This window comes from Artemia sp. Qi Xiang Cuo, chromosome 3 (genome assembly GCF_049724085.1).
Source record: "Artemia sp. Qi Xiang Cuo chromosome 3, ASM4972408v1, whole genome shotgun sequence".
Classification (NCBI taxonomy): Eukaryota; Metazoa; Arthropoda; class Branchiopoda; order Anostraca; family Artemiidae; genus Artemia; species Artemia sp. Qi Xiang Cuo.
The window spans coordinates 37,714,564-37,730,361 of record NC_142796.1 but is presented as its reverse complement, the minus strand read 5'-3'; the positions used below and the strand labels follow the sequence as shown (position 1 = coordinate 37,730,361).

At 36.9% G+C, this 15,798-nt stretch overlaps 1 pseudogene across 1 annotated transcript in view; it reads right to left on the bottom strand.

Moving 5' to 3' along the window:
• Positions 1-15,798, bottom strand: part of LOC148954066 (ferrochelatase, mitochondrial-like) — a 133,505-nt pseudogene that overhangs the window by 37,457 nt on the left and 80,250 nt on the right. Inside the window, exon 3 of the transcript XR_016141501.1 lies at positions 1,590-1,705. The product of XR_016141501.1 is annotated as a ferrochelatase, mitochondrial-like (transcript). The remainder of the gene's footprint in view (positions 1-1,589; positions 1,706-15,798) is intronic.

Here is a 15,798-nt window from a genome sequence, read left to right as displayed (position 1 = left end):
TTCAGAAAAATCAATTAATTCGGCATCAACCTCAGAGAAACCGTATGCAGCAAAAAGCCAAATAAATAAAAATTGAGCTTTAGCAAGACCATGCTTACAGATGAAAATAGTATTTACCAAAAAAAAACAAAAAAACTCGACGGTTTGTCGGACAAGAAAAAAGTCCAAAGATCAGGTCCAACTTTAAATACAGTATACATAATTTACATATACGATTCGTCAAGTATTAGAAACAACCTATAAGAGTACATGAAATTAAATATAAACGAAAGAAATTAAAATATCATTGTACAATGATATTAAAGAAATTACAATTAAAATTTAGAAGTTAAAACATCAACGTACTGAAAGAAGTTAAAGTATCAATGGCATACCTACACACAGGGACGGATATGGGAGAACGTATGGCGGACGATCATGAGCATTCTTCAAAAGGAAATGTTAGGAACAAATCTCAAGCATAAAAATATACTGATACCAACTTAAATAATCCCCCCACCGCCTTTCCACAGGGATAAATAGTTTGATTTTCCAAAAGGTCTGGAATAGGTAAATCGATAAGGCCATTTCTATTAAAGAGTTTCTAGATTTGTCTGAAAACATAACCGAAACCTGTTACTTTCCTAGTGTAGAACAAACCCCTCCCCCCAACTTCAAAAATCAAAGCTAATATATGAATTATATTATAATATATAATCAAAATTATATAAATTTGTGAAAACTATATAATATAAAAATTAAGTGAAATATATAAATTAAAACTATATGAAATTAAATGGATGAAGAAATTGGTTTCACCTAACTTTTCCAAGATATTTAGAAATAAAAAAATAAGGCTTGCAAACCTTTTGATAGAAGTATTTTTTTGTATTAAAATAACACAAAATATTAGAACTATCATGCTAAAACTTGCTAAATTTGAATGTTAGAACGCATATCAAATTATCGAAGACTTTCTCAACTTTAAGATTTTCTAATTTTAGGGTTTTTATGGCATGAACTATTCAGGGCCTTCTAATAATCTCGGAACTAGAGGCACTGAAACATCTGCTGTCTCATTCATGACATATTTTGCTGACATTACTATTAGAAATATGGTTTATTCAGTGGTAACTATAGATTGGTTCAAACGTAGATGGTCAGTAAATGATGCCAGGCTAGGTTACTTTATATAAGGTTATTTTATATTAGCCTATAAGTACGTACATTAGGTTATTTTTTTTATTAGGTTATAACTTCAGTGGTGCAAAGGTTGGAGGACAAGTAAATAATTCCAATTATTTTGAAATTACACGTGAAAACAATTATGTCTACCTATTTCCTAATTAAAACTAAATGAAATTGTCAACAATAATACAAAAGCCCCTAACTTCTCATCAACACCGGTGCCCACCCCCCCCCCCCAAAAAAAAAAAATCTAGATCACCCAGAAATTTTCTTGAATAACATTCTATATATTCTATATCATGTTCTAAATTTTATTAGCAACCCGTCAAGGAGGTCAATATATAACAAGATACCTATGGGTCGGACCTGTCAGATCCTATGTGAAAAAAACCTCAAGAAAGGATATACCACAAACTAAATACCTGTCTTCTTGTCCATTTCTGAATAGGTGAACCTCCTCCAATCATGTTGTACCTTTCTTGAATTCCCAGAGTTCGCCGTTTTGCTATTATCGGTCCAAAAAAGCTATTATCGGTCCCTAAAAGAAATTTGTAAGTACATGCAAAGCGTGTAACTTAAGAAAAAAACCCAAGCTTATCCTAATCCTCCGATGGAAAGATTCCCGGTAGCAAGATTCCCCTTCGATATTGTCTCATTTGATTTGTATGGAACCGGTGGAGGCGTACCTGTTTCCAACAGGGGCCATACTTGTATTCTTTCAGTTATAGATCACTTTTCTGGTTTTACTTTTGCAAAGGCATTAAAGAATCAAGGCGCTTACGCCACAGGTAAGGTGTTAGCGAAATTAGTTTTACAATTTGGCATTCCAAATAAACTTATAAGTGATAACGGAAGCAATTTTGTTTCAAAATTAACAAAAGACTTAATGAGTTTTCTTAGCATAGAGAAATTAGTGACATCGCCTTATCACCCACAAGCTAATGGTAAAATAGAAAATAGATATACAATATTTTCGAATGTATTAAGCATCTATACAAAAGACAACAGGAACGATTGGGATCAATTCTTACCTTATTTAACTAACATAATCAATACTGCTTATTCAGAAACAACCAAAGACAACCCATTTTATTTACTTTTTGGTTGTGATTTTAGAATCCCCTATGACGAGATTATTGAATCCCGGAAATATTACAATAACTCGGAGGATTACAAACAAGAATTCATAAATAGGATGAGGAAAACTATAAGATAGTTTGGCAAGAGCTGGAAAAATGTAAAATAAACCAAGAGCTAAGAAACCAACCCAAAGTCAAGGGGAACAGAGATTTCGAGATAGGAGATTGTGTTTACCTAAAGAACGAGGCAAAAACGGAAGGCAAAACAACTTTACAACAAATATTCTTGACCGTACAGTAATAGTCAAAAAGTACGATAACGATTATACTTTTAAAATGGTGAACTCCGATAGTGGAAGAACTTACAAGGCGCATGTTAGCCGAATAAAGAGAGCAAAATTTCCAGAAAGATGGGTATCGCGTCCCTCGTCTACCGATTCGTCAGACGCGGAAAATGAGCCCCCGAAATCAAGATTGGCAGAGCTAAAACCCTTTAATTTTAAACAAGATTATTTTGTAAATGAGAGTGATGAGGAAAGCTTTGAAGAATTTTTAGCTATGAAAAATCTAGTTATTCCCAAAAAAAATCACTAATACCAGTAACAATAAAAACGCCTAAATATGCAAAAAGTTCATCATCGGAGAGCGCAGGAGAACTAGATTATACAATATCCCCGAAAAAACAATTTCTCCCTGATAGAATTTCGACCCCTTGTCCCCCCAAAAGATTTCCAGACGATATGGTTTCCCCTGCAACACCAATAAAGAGGCCCCTGTCATTGCAGGAAGAATTGAACAGAGCTGTAGAAACTCCGGGTCTTACTGTAAAGAAAACTCCTCCCAAAGATTCAACTAAAACAAATCAGCGAGAAGATATGGATTTAATAAATTTCACAATAAAAAAGAGTCAAAGTACATTGCCTAGGAATCAAACTCCCAAGAATGACCGGCAAGAACAATATCATGATATAACTGTGTCCAAGATCAAGCCTAATCAATGGACTTCATGGAAGGAAACGCTAATGATACTTTAGTAACTGTCTAATTAGTGGAAGCAAATAAATTACCAAGTTTGAAATAAGTTAAATTTATATGGAAATAGTTTGATTCTTTAACCAAGGTTGTGCTCGATTTGGAATCTGTGATCCCAGGAACAGTAAGGAAACATAGTTTGCAATTCTTCTCATATAATTTGTGTTGAAGAATAGATTTATTTAATTGGAGTTGCCTTATAACATTATTACTAATTTATGCTCTTTGCTTGGAAGCAAAGCAGCGTCATCTATAATAATTCTTAATAGCGGATTTAAGAGTGCGTTCATATTATGATATATATATATACAGAGTCTTTGAATAGCGAATTTTACCTACAATTAAGTGAAGATCTGATGCTAGAGTTAAGAAACGTCTTCAGGACACGGTTCTCTGTTGTTCAAAATTAAAATACCCACCATTAACCAAAATTTCCAGTATCTCTACAACGCCAAACAATAACAACTTTAAGCACTTTTCTTCCACATCGAAATCATTCCTGTTTCATTCACCTAAGGTACACCGCTTCTACGAAGGTCTACATCGGAGCGCCATCTAGAGGTCAAGGCACAAACCAGTATTTTATTGTATTAGCGGGATTTGTTTTTTTTTTGGGAGGAAAACGAGCAGAAGAGGGGAGAGCACCTGTTGCAACGGCCGTAGAGGTACCTGCCGGGTCCTTTGACTCTTAAATTGCGGGGAATAGGTTGTGGGGCTCGACGCTTCCCTCGTTTTCCTTGACGTAAAAGCTCCAAAGAATTTCTCCCGTGCGCAGGGTTGCCGGTGACCATTTTGAAATTTTTGCCGAGTGACGTTGCCGGTGAATATTTTACGAGCGACTTCTTCCTTGGCCAAGATGACCACTCCAAAACAATTGGTCTGGAATGATGTACTGAACTATGTGCTAAGATCAATGCTCAGTGGTGTACCGAAAGATGAGATAGCTAAGACGTGCACCGACTTCTTTGGGAAAGAATCGATCAAGGAGGCTAAAATCCTCATCTACTCTATTGTTCATCCAAACGTACACCCCTCCATAAAACATATTGAAAGTGAAAATGTTCTCGACATAATGAAAATCTTAAAAGAATGTGATTTGAAAAGTGTGGAGCTACCGACTTTTGTTATTGCTGAGCCCAAGAAGTCTCCTCTTGCGGTAGCCGAATCAGCGCATTTGTTACCAGAAACATTAACGAGATGAATACGAAGTTAGATTCACTGATTGCCCGAAATAAGGACTGAACAACGCATAGCCTGCCAACACAGGCACCGAAAAGTTCCACCTATGCTGTCATTCTTAAGAAGTCAGTAAACCCGCCACCTTCCGCTGCTGGAAGAAAAGCTTTTATTGACAAACTATGTAACAACGATTCAAGCATTACAGATCATGTTGGTGAGCTGAAGCAAACCCAAACTGAATGGCGTATAAACCTGAAAGACAAACAAGCGGCCGAAAAACTGAGTGTTGCTATTCTAAACGGTGATAATGCGACTTTGGACCCCAAAATGAAAACTCCTACCTTTTGTGGTATAGCTAGACTTGTACCCACAGAAATTGATGCTGATGCTCTATTAGCCGTGGTCCCGAATTGTGTTAAAGCAGAGCAAATCCGAGCAACCAGGTCCTTCAAACTGCAGTTTTCCCTTAAAAGTGATCTGCAACATGCAATGCGGAACCCGCCCTTGATAGGATACGAAAGAATTCATATTGATGAGTTTATTAATGTCCCACGCCGGTGCTTCAACTGTCAAAACTATGGACACCTAGCGTAGAAATGTGAAAACTCTAAACGTTGCGCTAGATGTGGCGAAGAAGGGCATGTTTCAAAAAAGGAGCATCCTTGCGAAAATCGTGTTCGGTGCGCGCTTTGCAAATCCGATAAGCACCCCTGTTATAACATCCGTTGTCCCGAAGTCCTGAAAGCAATGAAGAAACCGCAATGACAAGAGCCACCATTTCATCTCTTAAAGTAATATCTTGGAATATGAACGGAAATCTGCGTGATAAGGTGCCAATTATAAAACAATTTGCCAAGGATCATGACTTATTTTGCATACAAGAACACTTCTTAAGCAAGGATGGCTTGAATTGTATCAAGCTCTCTGACAAGCATCGGTTCTTTATTAGAGAAGCAAAATCAAGCTGTAGAGGAAGGCCATCTGGAGGCATTGCTATTGTAATTAAAGATCACATCTCCGCCAAACTTGTCGAGCAGCAAGACAGTTTTATCGTAGTGGAAGTCTATGATATTGTTCTGATCTGTGTTTATCTCCCTACTAATTACAAGAATGATCGATCAGAGAGAAAATTCAACCTATCCTGCGAGAAACTTGCTAAATGTGTGTTGAGAATAAAGCAGTCGGGTCATGAATATTTAATTACTGGCGACTTCAACTGTGACCTTACTGACACTGACAGTCCCAGAACACAAATAGCTTTAGGAGTCTTACCAGATGGCTTCAAGGTTGTGGATAAAGATATAAACTTCAGTTATTGTCATAACAGTGGCTCTGTATCTAATCTCAACCATGTTGTTACATCATTCAATGTCCAGAACGAATTTGTGTCGGTACTAATGTGTGGTACACTTAGCGATCACTTACCTATATCCTTGAGTTTCGCTTGCCCATTCTCTGAAGTAAAAAAAGCGCAGCTCCAAAGCTCAAAGTTGTGCAAGATTGGAAGCTCGATGATGCTGCGATCCAACAGTATCAACAAGTGTGTAATAGCATTCTTGAAAAGATCCAAGTCCCTTTCCCGCTACTGATGTCCAACAGTGACATCCCGGCCGAAGAGCAGAAACTTCTGTTGAACATTTACTCTGCCTCAATATGCCATGCCCTTCGGTGTGCCAAATCAGCAGCCGTACCCTCTCGAAAAGTTCGAGTACACACTGAAATTAGAGGATGGTCCGCTAACCTAAATTTAACAGAAGCATGCAAGACTGCAAAGTTCTGGTTTCGCCTATGGTGTGACAATGGTAAATCAAGATCTGGTCAAGTCTGGAAAGTGAAGAATCATACTAAACGTGCCTTTGCCAGCACCGTAGAGACATAATTGACAAATACAGCAAGAAAAGCAAGTCCGATCCCAAACTCCTTTGGCGGAATTTAGTGAAGCCCAAAGAATCGACCTCTGAGGTCCCCCTTTCAACAATAGAGGCCTGGAATGCTTACCTCACCGATCACTTCAAAAGTCATGACCAAGCGCTACGGAATTCTTACCAGAGTGAGCTAGATGAAGTGCTTAAGTTGTCAATAGAGAACATGGTAGTTAATAGAAGTATAATACGTGAATGCCTGAAAAAGCTAAAAAAGTAATTTTCGAGAGGCTTCGATAAAATTTGTGGCCAGCATTTACTCTATGGTAGTGAACAACTTCTTGAACATGTATCGTTATTATTCCAAATTATCGTTACCAGAGGTATCGTCCCGGGTACCTTTTGCATTGGTGTAATAACACCTATTCTCAAACCAGGGAAGCCTCCCTCCCAGTGCTCTTCATATAGGCCCATTACTGTGTCGACTACACTATGTAAACTATTTGAGCTTCTTATTCGTGACGAAATTAGAAGCAAGTGCTCGGTTCCCCCACACCAGTTTGGGTTCCAGCGATTGCTTGGATGTGATCAAGCCCTTTACTCGCTGGTGTCTATACTGACTGACGCTGAGAATGACAATGATTCTTTAGTTTTAGCAGCCCATGATCTTGCCCGTGCTTTCGATTCGTCTATCCACGAACATATTTTACTCTCTGCAGCAGAGAGAGGCGTAGATAATTCGGTCATCGGACCCCTTGATTCAATGTATAGTAATCTTCGTGTTAGGATAAAGTGTCCTGGTTGGGATTGTGATGTGCTTTTAGAAATTGATATACCAGTGAAAAAGGGTATTAGGCAAGGAGCAGTAAATTCACCAGATTTATTCAATAATTCCGTAATCGAAGTGCAACATGAAGCACCAACAACGTGTATTTTATGTGGGATTGATGTGTCGCTCATAGTTTATGCCGACGGCATTTTAAACATTAGTAGAACCCTAAATGGAATAAAGAGTTGTTTTAGTGCATCAAAGGTAGAATATGTTCGTGTCGGCCATACATTTAATCCATCGAAAACTGAATTGTTATTTTTCAATTATAAAGTGTCGACTGAGGACATATGCGTTATGCTAGATGATACGGAAATCAAACCTGTTCCATCACTTACTTACCTCGGAGTCCCGATCGGTACGTCACTCAAGGCCACACGCGTACTTATTATCGCTGATACCCTTAGAAAAGTTCATTCTGCATATGGAAAGCTTGTCCTGAGCAAGGCGAGATTTAGTCGTGATATTTATGCCCGATTGTATAATGCATTTGTTTTACCGAGTTTTCTCTACATCTCTCCGTTTTGGAGTTGCTTCACACAGACAGAGAAGAAAAAGTTGCGCATGATTTATTTTAAATATGCTAAGTATCTGCTTGGACTACCACCATGGTCCAAAAACCGGTATTTGATCAGTAGATTTGGATTGATAGACCCTGCCTTGGCAGTTCCTGCCAGAGTAGCGAGTTTTCATAAAACGTTCATGACTCTAGGTCATCCTTGGGTAAATCTTCAGGGACAGACTTGAGTTGAATGTGTTATTTGAATGTCGATGTTGAGGGCCCATTTCATTGTATATATTTGTGTTAAACCGTACTTTGTTGTTTGTCTTTTTTTTCTTTTTGCACTTTTTTCACTTTTTTACACTCTGCCGCCCATTGCATCTTTTACTGTTTTGGCAGGTAATAAATCTATCTTATTATTATTATTATTATTATTGCAAAGAATGCCCCATCCCCCTGGAGATATGGCATTTAAACAGTGGTGGAACCCTGCAAAAATTTTTGATTCCTCTCAGAGTTCTCAAGAGTCTTTCAAATCTCCCGAGTTGAATTCTGAAAGTGAGGACTTAGAGAATAAACCTTCTACTTCCAGAGGAGTAGAAATTTACGAAGGAAGGGCAGGTGATACCTCAAAAACGCGAAGTGCCACTTCTAAAAGATATAATGTGGAATCATCGGAATCCAGTTCTGACGAGTCTGACGGTGAATCAGACCATATGGTGGTTAAGGAAACAGGGAAATTAAAACCAACTTCAGCGGCCGCGCATGCGAAAGAAACAAAATTAAAAGGGCAAGAATTTTTGAAAAAAACAATACAAAAAGTTTGATCTTATTTCGCAAGAAAAACCAAAAAAGAAAAAAACCACAAGAAGTCGAGGAGAAAGTAACGACACAATCGGGTAGAAGGGTTAAAAAGCCTGATAGATGGAATTACCCTTAGTCAGTACAGGATTAAGGGATTTTAATGGATAGGCGTCATAAAGGAATAATAATTTAAAAAATTTTAGCTCACAAGTAAAAATCATACAACTACAAAAATGCTGTATAAAAATTTTGTTCAACATATATCAAGGCTTCGCACGAATCAAAACCGTTTGATACCTTCTGTTCAACATATATCAGTTCCCGAAAACAAATTCTAATTAAAAAGTCATATTGCATATAACTAATTTGAGTAATTTCCTTAAATATAAAAAGTCTACCCGTACCATTCCAGTACGATGTATCCAGTCCAACTGAAAGAAGTTTTGATAGGAAGTACTAAACGAGAAATATTCATACACCTTAGAAATGATCTTTGGTTATTTTCTGTTCCAAGAGAAACTGTTGGAAATTTGTCTTGTTATAATAATACAGAAAGAATAAATCCAAGTTAAAAAACAGAATTACTGTTACAAAATGTGGATACGATAACCATAAAAAAAGGATGTCGACTTGTAACTAAAGAGTCAACTGTTCGAACGCCGTTAATTACCACGAAAACAAAGATAATGAGTCCCAAAATAATCAACTTCAAGGCAATTAACCTGTCGTACACTATTACCGATATAGAAAGTGAGGAAATGAAAACCTCGCTATGGTCCAAAATAGAAAAGAATAAAGGGACATTAAGGCTTACAAAAAAAAGAGAAGTATTAGATTCCCTGATCCCCATATTTACAAATGAAGACCAGCGATTAACGTATGTGGATGTTAGACACCGAGTGTTCTCAACCAATTTCTGGTGGAACATACTATCGACCGTTTGTTTCTTATTCGCGACTTCCCTGGCCATAACAACCTTATTGACTTTTAACTACGGAAAAATTCTGAGACTAAGAAGGCAAAAACCAAGGGAAGAACACGGGGAAACGGCTGAAATGCAGAAGTTAAACCCGGAACCCAATGAGAACGTCTAAGCCAAGAAATAGGAAAGACATTGGAAAACAAGTGGGTATAGAGGTCTCCACTCGTCTTTGCTATGCCTTGTTCCCTCATTGTAAGTGTCGTTTACGTAAAACCGTGCGGTTACGACGCTGCAACATCCGTTTATTAAACAGCACGGACGTGCGTGAACAATGAAGGCATGAAATATGTTGTAAACAGAGACCTCAAATTTAACAATTTAGAGTAACTTATGTTTAAAGGATTGTTTTAAATCTAAGGAAGAATTAAATAAGTGTTGAAGGATTAAATAAGTCTTGTATCGTCGTTTCCATTCTCAAAAAAAATTAGAAAAAATCTCAATTTTAGATTTACCAATGAAAATAGTATATATTTTAGACTGACACGATAATGACGTTTTTTTGTCAAAATCAAATCATTTGTATCAATATCAATGTATTTTTTTAATATTGCCTTGTAGCGTAACGTTAACCATTAAATATTGCCTATTATGTATTATGATAACTTGATTTTAAAGAACGTGTGATTCTGCCTCGTTATTTCTATTACAGGAAGTGGAATGACATATTGGAAATCGATCATTACAATGCATAGTCCAGTGTAGATACAACCTAGTAATATCTATTTTCATCATACCTCAACCAACGAAGAGTACTCACCATAGACTCCAGGCAAGTTTCATCCTAGCTTCATTTACGAAGATTACAGTTACATTTTGATCGTTGTTTCGTCGACCATAAACCATATTACGTATCAGGTAAAACTATATTTGAATCTCAGTATCCAGTACATTATCGAACTGTATAAACAAATAAATCCTGAGAACCCCATCGACCAGTACAAGATATATGTACATAAATTTCACCCTTGATAATCCTTATGGACCCATGTACCATATGACTGTATAGTCGTGACATTTGGTGAGCCCAAAAAATATTTATGTGTCACAGATTCACGCGTCGAATCCCTTCCGACTATTTCTCGGAATCCATCCTATCACCTCTATCAAATGCGAAAAGTTCATATCTCTGTTATCCCATAAATGTTACGAGATAATTTCTGAAAATGGACCTGGAAACCAACCATTGAATTAGAGAAACCAAAATTATCCCAAGTGACTAATCCCTCAGTGAAAATACACCCCTCCCACAAGTTAGAAGACAATATGTTGAAGGAGTCACTAAAGTTGATGTCAACCCATTCTAAATCCAAACATCAATTCCCCAGTGATTAACCAAGGAATCACCGCAAAAGTTAATAGACGCAAGCCAGGAACGAACAATTTAATAAGAGAACTGTAATCTCTAACTGAGAGAGTGAATAATTTTATACGAGAAATACATTCTCTATGTGCTTTAAAATATTCCAAGAATGATATGCTGGAAAAAAAATCAATCCAATCCTGACCGCGTTGATAAAAGAGCAAGTGCCAAGTCCCAACAGTCCCATTGTTCAACCCCTTAAAAGACAAAGCACCTTATGAACTATCAAATAAAGCAGGTGAGAATGAACTCTGATAGCATATTCCCACACACCTGTAGTTGGAAGTATCATTTCCCGTTTGACAATTGGAGAGAGCATTTCGTCCAAGATGAACATACTCGAACTATTCTGTGAAGAAACTATATTGTAAGTGTTTTAAAATTTTTGCCAATACAAGAGGAGTGAAGGACCATAAATTATAACGGAAGGAGTGAGTACGCTAAGAGACACGTAGATGGTGAAATAGGTGTGAATTTACACATGTTACATTTTAATAGTTTTGATAAAAAATAGATTGGAAAAACAACTTCGATAACTTATTATCAGAATTATATAACGAACAAACCAAGTGAAAATGTTTTAATGATTACCAGTGAATGTGGTGAACACTTTAAATCGTTCATGTATATATATGTATTGCTATTTATTTCGATAGAGTTAATGCAAAATCAATGCATTTCCCCATTAATTTAGCGTAGATATGAAGCATAATTATCCTATAATAAACAAAGTAAAAAAAAAACTTGTAAAAGGTGAATTTTCAAAAAAAAATCTTATAGTAAAAGTAGAATAGCCTCAACCTTGTTGGAAATGTAAAAGTCATCAGTGTTAGATGTAGAAAAAAATCTTTAGTATAGTAGCTAGGCTAGAACCATAGATAATCTTAGTCCGGTAGATGAACTTTAGATAGGGATGTATAATAACGTAAGAAAAGTAAAAGAGAAAATTTTTAGCACTCCTGATTAAACTTATATAAGAGTATAAAATAATACAATGTCAATCAAAATTACACGGGACCAATAGTTAATAAATAGCGAATATTTCAAAAATCCAAGGGCAAGCAAGTCCTAATGACGGGACGTCATCAAATAATGGGAAGGGTAATATATACCGTGAGTAATATGTGAAATGTTTAAAATACAAAAAAAATAATAATTCTTTCCTTCTAAGAATAATTCCGACATAAATTAAACCTCTCCTAATTAAGTTTAAATCCAGTCTCAAAAAGAAAAGTTCTTAATCAGCAAAAGAGAAAATGCATTTTATTCTCAGCTACACAAGGAAGATAGTTTTAAATTTTGCTATGGTACTTGGAAATAAGAAAACGCTAGATACAATGTTTACAGGAAATTTAAATTATTAAGAGCAGTCTGAATGTTTAATCATCAAAAATATTTGATTAATCTATTGGATGGGCAGTTAGCATAATGAAGTGAGTTTGCAAACATAATTACAAGGTAGCGGCCCACTCCGCACGAGTTGGGCCAATTCTGAATTAGCTTTTAGCGCGCAGAATCAGGTGTTTTAGCGCGCAGAAAAGTGTTTTTGCGTCAATTATGTTTTGTTAATTCTCTCATGGTCAATGATGAATTGTCTCTATTGCCATTATTTTTGAGAGTCAACTTAATGATCAACTTTGCCTCTATTTGTCGTCAGTTGAAGTGAAGCACTGTTGTACGCCTATAATGTAAGTCACAATAAAACTATTGCTTTTCTATTTGTGTTTGTTTTATTTATGTGTCTGTATCTAATCGCACAGCAGGTAACTAGTTCGTATGCCTCCGTCGGTAACGTTCCAAGGAATCGGATTTCCCACATAACATTGGAGGTAATTGACAAGGAGATAACTCGAGGAAGCGAGGTTACGCTCCTGGATTGATAGTTGGAGAATTTCTAACTTACTATAATTACGCATTACTTTCTCGCTTTCAGCGAGTGGCGCGATCGGTACACCGCTTTAAATCATAATATTACATTTGTGGCCCCAGACTTCATTGCTACGTTTGGCGCATCTCAATTGCCACAGCTTTAAAGCATAATATTACATTTGGCGCTTTTCTTAAACTATAATATTACATATGGCACGTTCGGAAATTGGAGGGAAACGTGCGAACTAGTTAGGCTATAAACTTTGTAATTTAAATTTAATCATTGGAGAGATACAGACATATAAGAAAAAGTGATAGGCCTATAATCGCTAAGCTATAATAGGAAACCCTTTAAAATATCTCATAGAAGATAATAGCCTCCACAAAATAGGTTAAGTGAAAAAATAAATTTATTTTGAGTTATTCAAACGCAAAAATGTCAAAAGAATTAAGCGAACTATTAATGGCGCAAAAGTTGGTCGCGAAAAATGTAGAAATGGCAAAATCTATTCCGCAATACGATAAACAAACAGATATCGACGAATTTAATATCCAATTGGCCCAGTTTGTAGAATTAACAAAAACAGAGCTAGAAACGTTAGTCGGCATGCTCCTATTAAGATTAAAAGGCCAGGCCTTAACCTTCTTAAAGCAAATTGAAAATACTATAGGTTATGATGCCAGCTTGCCAATAAATATGGCGGACAAATTGTTAACGGCATTTAAAGATAGATTTATCGAAACTAGTTCTACAAATAAATTAAAACACGGAATGGTATGCTTTGACCATTCACAAAATGTAAGAGAATATCTTGATAATATACGGATTTCAGTAGAAGCGAAATTCGGAAAAGGATCAGGAGAACTGTATGAAAAAGTCATACTACATACCTTTTTGCAAGGGCTACCCCAAAAACTAGATAGAATGGTAATATCCAAAAATATTCAGACGTTAGATCTTGCAGTTCAGGAGGTAGGGTGATTGATCGAAGTTGATACGATGGTGGCAAATCACAGTAAAACAAAAATAAATAGCCTAGACAAATCAAGCGCAAGCCTGACCTTCAAGGGCGATCAGGCATCTCCCAATTTTTTCAAGGGATAACTCCCCAGTACCAAAAAAAAATAGAACGCAAGAACCGGCTAGGCAGACTAGAGTACGTTTTCAGCCCGTCAAAAAAATTAATAATGAAATTAGTTTGAGGAGCGATCGGCCCGCCTCATATACGGGATGATTTCTGTTCGTTCTAAGCTTTAATGCTGTTCGTTCTAAGTTGGAAAAATTTGTTCTTTATATTTAATATCTGATCTTTTTTTCAATTAATGCCAGGAAATCTGCATACATTGGCGGTTTTAGGCCTGGGTACGGGAAAGGAGGAGCTGCTGCCCTCCCCCAGTTTTACTGACATTAAATTCCTTTTATTTTATATTTTTACATTCCTATTAACGTGCCTCACCTACAATTACTTCTGTCACCCCCCCCCCTCCAAAGGAAGTAATCCTCCCACGAAAAGTTCTTCTTGCGTAACATCCCACCCCCTTTCTGGAAAATACTTCTCGGACATTTTTTTCTTCACTGAAAATTCCCCCGGGAAGTTTCTCTCGCAGATGATTCCGCCTGAAAATTTTTCTGACCCCCCCACCCAAAAAAAAGAAGATATTTTCTCCTACAGAAGATTCTTTCATGGAGAATTTCCCCCGTGGAAAATCCCCATCCCAAACGGAAAAGGCTCCAGAAAATCCCAAAATCTCAACCCCCCTGAAAATTTCCCCGAACATCTCTACATGTAAAATTGAGTCACAAAAGAGAAACTAAAACAAATAAAAGAAACTTTGCACAGGAATTCTTACAAATTCCCGCCTTATACAATTTTCCCTGGAAAGGTTACCCCCGAAAACTCCTCATTCCACGGAATGTTTCCCCTCTCCAAAAAGTGTATCTACACTTCCAAATAACAAGTACTACATGTAAACAAGAGGCAAATTTCCTAACTTACAGCCCTTTCCCCTGGGGCTTTGGGGTTATTTCATCCCACGTGGGGTTATTTCATTCAAGGCATAGTCATTGGACTTTTCAACTATGCTAAACAAAGTGGATATCTTAAAGTTTTTATCGAACGACTTTAGTGAAAAAGGGGACAGGGAGGGGGGGCTAGTTATCCTCCAGTCTTTTTTGACTAGTTGAAAAAAGTACTTTTTAATTTCTGTTCGAACAAAACCTTTCTCGATCTTCTAGGACCATTGGTACGATATGCTCACCGTGAAAAAAAACTACAACAAACAAATGAACACGTATCCGTGATCTTTCTTCTAGAAAAAGATGGAAAATTCTACACTATTATAAATGGCGGCCTCTAAAGTAGAGTAGAGTTCTCTGCTATGCTGAGAACCCTACATTTCATCAAGATTCCTCGGATTTTCGGGGGCGTCTCCCCCCACCAATTTTGGAAAATCAGGCAAATTTTGTCGGACTCGTAGCACATGATGGGCAAAAATAAACTTAATAAAACGGCACCAGAAATGATGCATCATGTTTAATTCATAGATATCCAGCTTTCATTTAAGGCATTATATTATGTCTATTTGTTCAATTATAGGAAACTGTTAAGCGGCATTTACATGTATGTCTAACAAGACAGTAGGAATGACCTAATATCTCCGGTACAAACACATGTGCTGTCATCTACAATTAAGTCTAACGCTGTACGAACATAATTTATTCAAGAATTATCGATCGAGTCTAATGGGGGTCAAGGCCGATTTATTTGTTGTTGTTCGTCTAGGTGTAATGACGCTGGGGGTGAAGTTTGGATATGCGCATTGACGATGGGGAAGAGATGTATTGATCTAGGACAAGAGGGGGGAAATGAATTTCCGAGAACTTGATTTACATAATCGGTGGGAATAGATGTATTGATCTAAGACTCGAAGGGGAAGTGAATTTACGAGAAATTGATTTACATAATCGGTGGGGAGAATTTATTGATCTGATAACGGGAAACAGGATCACGGGTCGCCTTCTAAGCCAATCAGGGAGTCGGTTACATCTCCTTCTAAACCAATCAGGAAGTCGGTTACATATGGTTTCCCATTACATAACAATTCGCCCTTGAGATTTCGTATATAATTGACA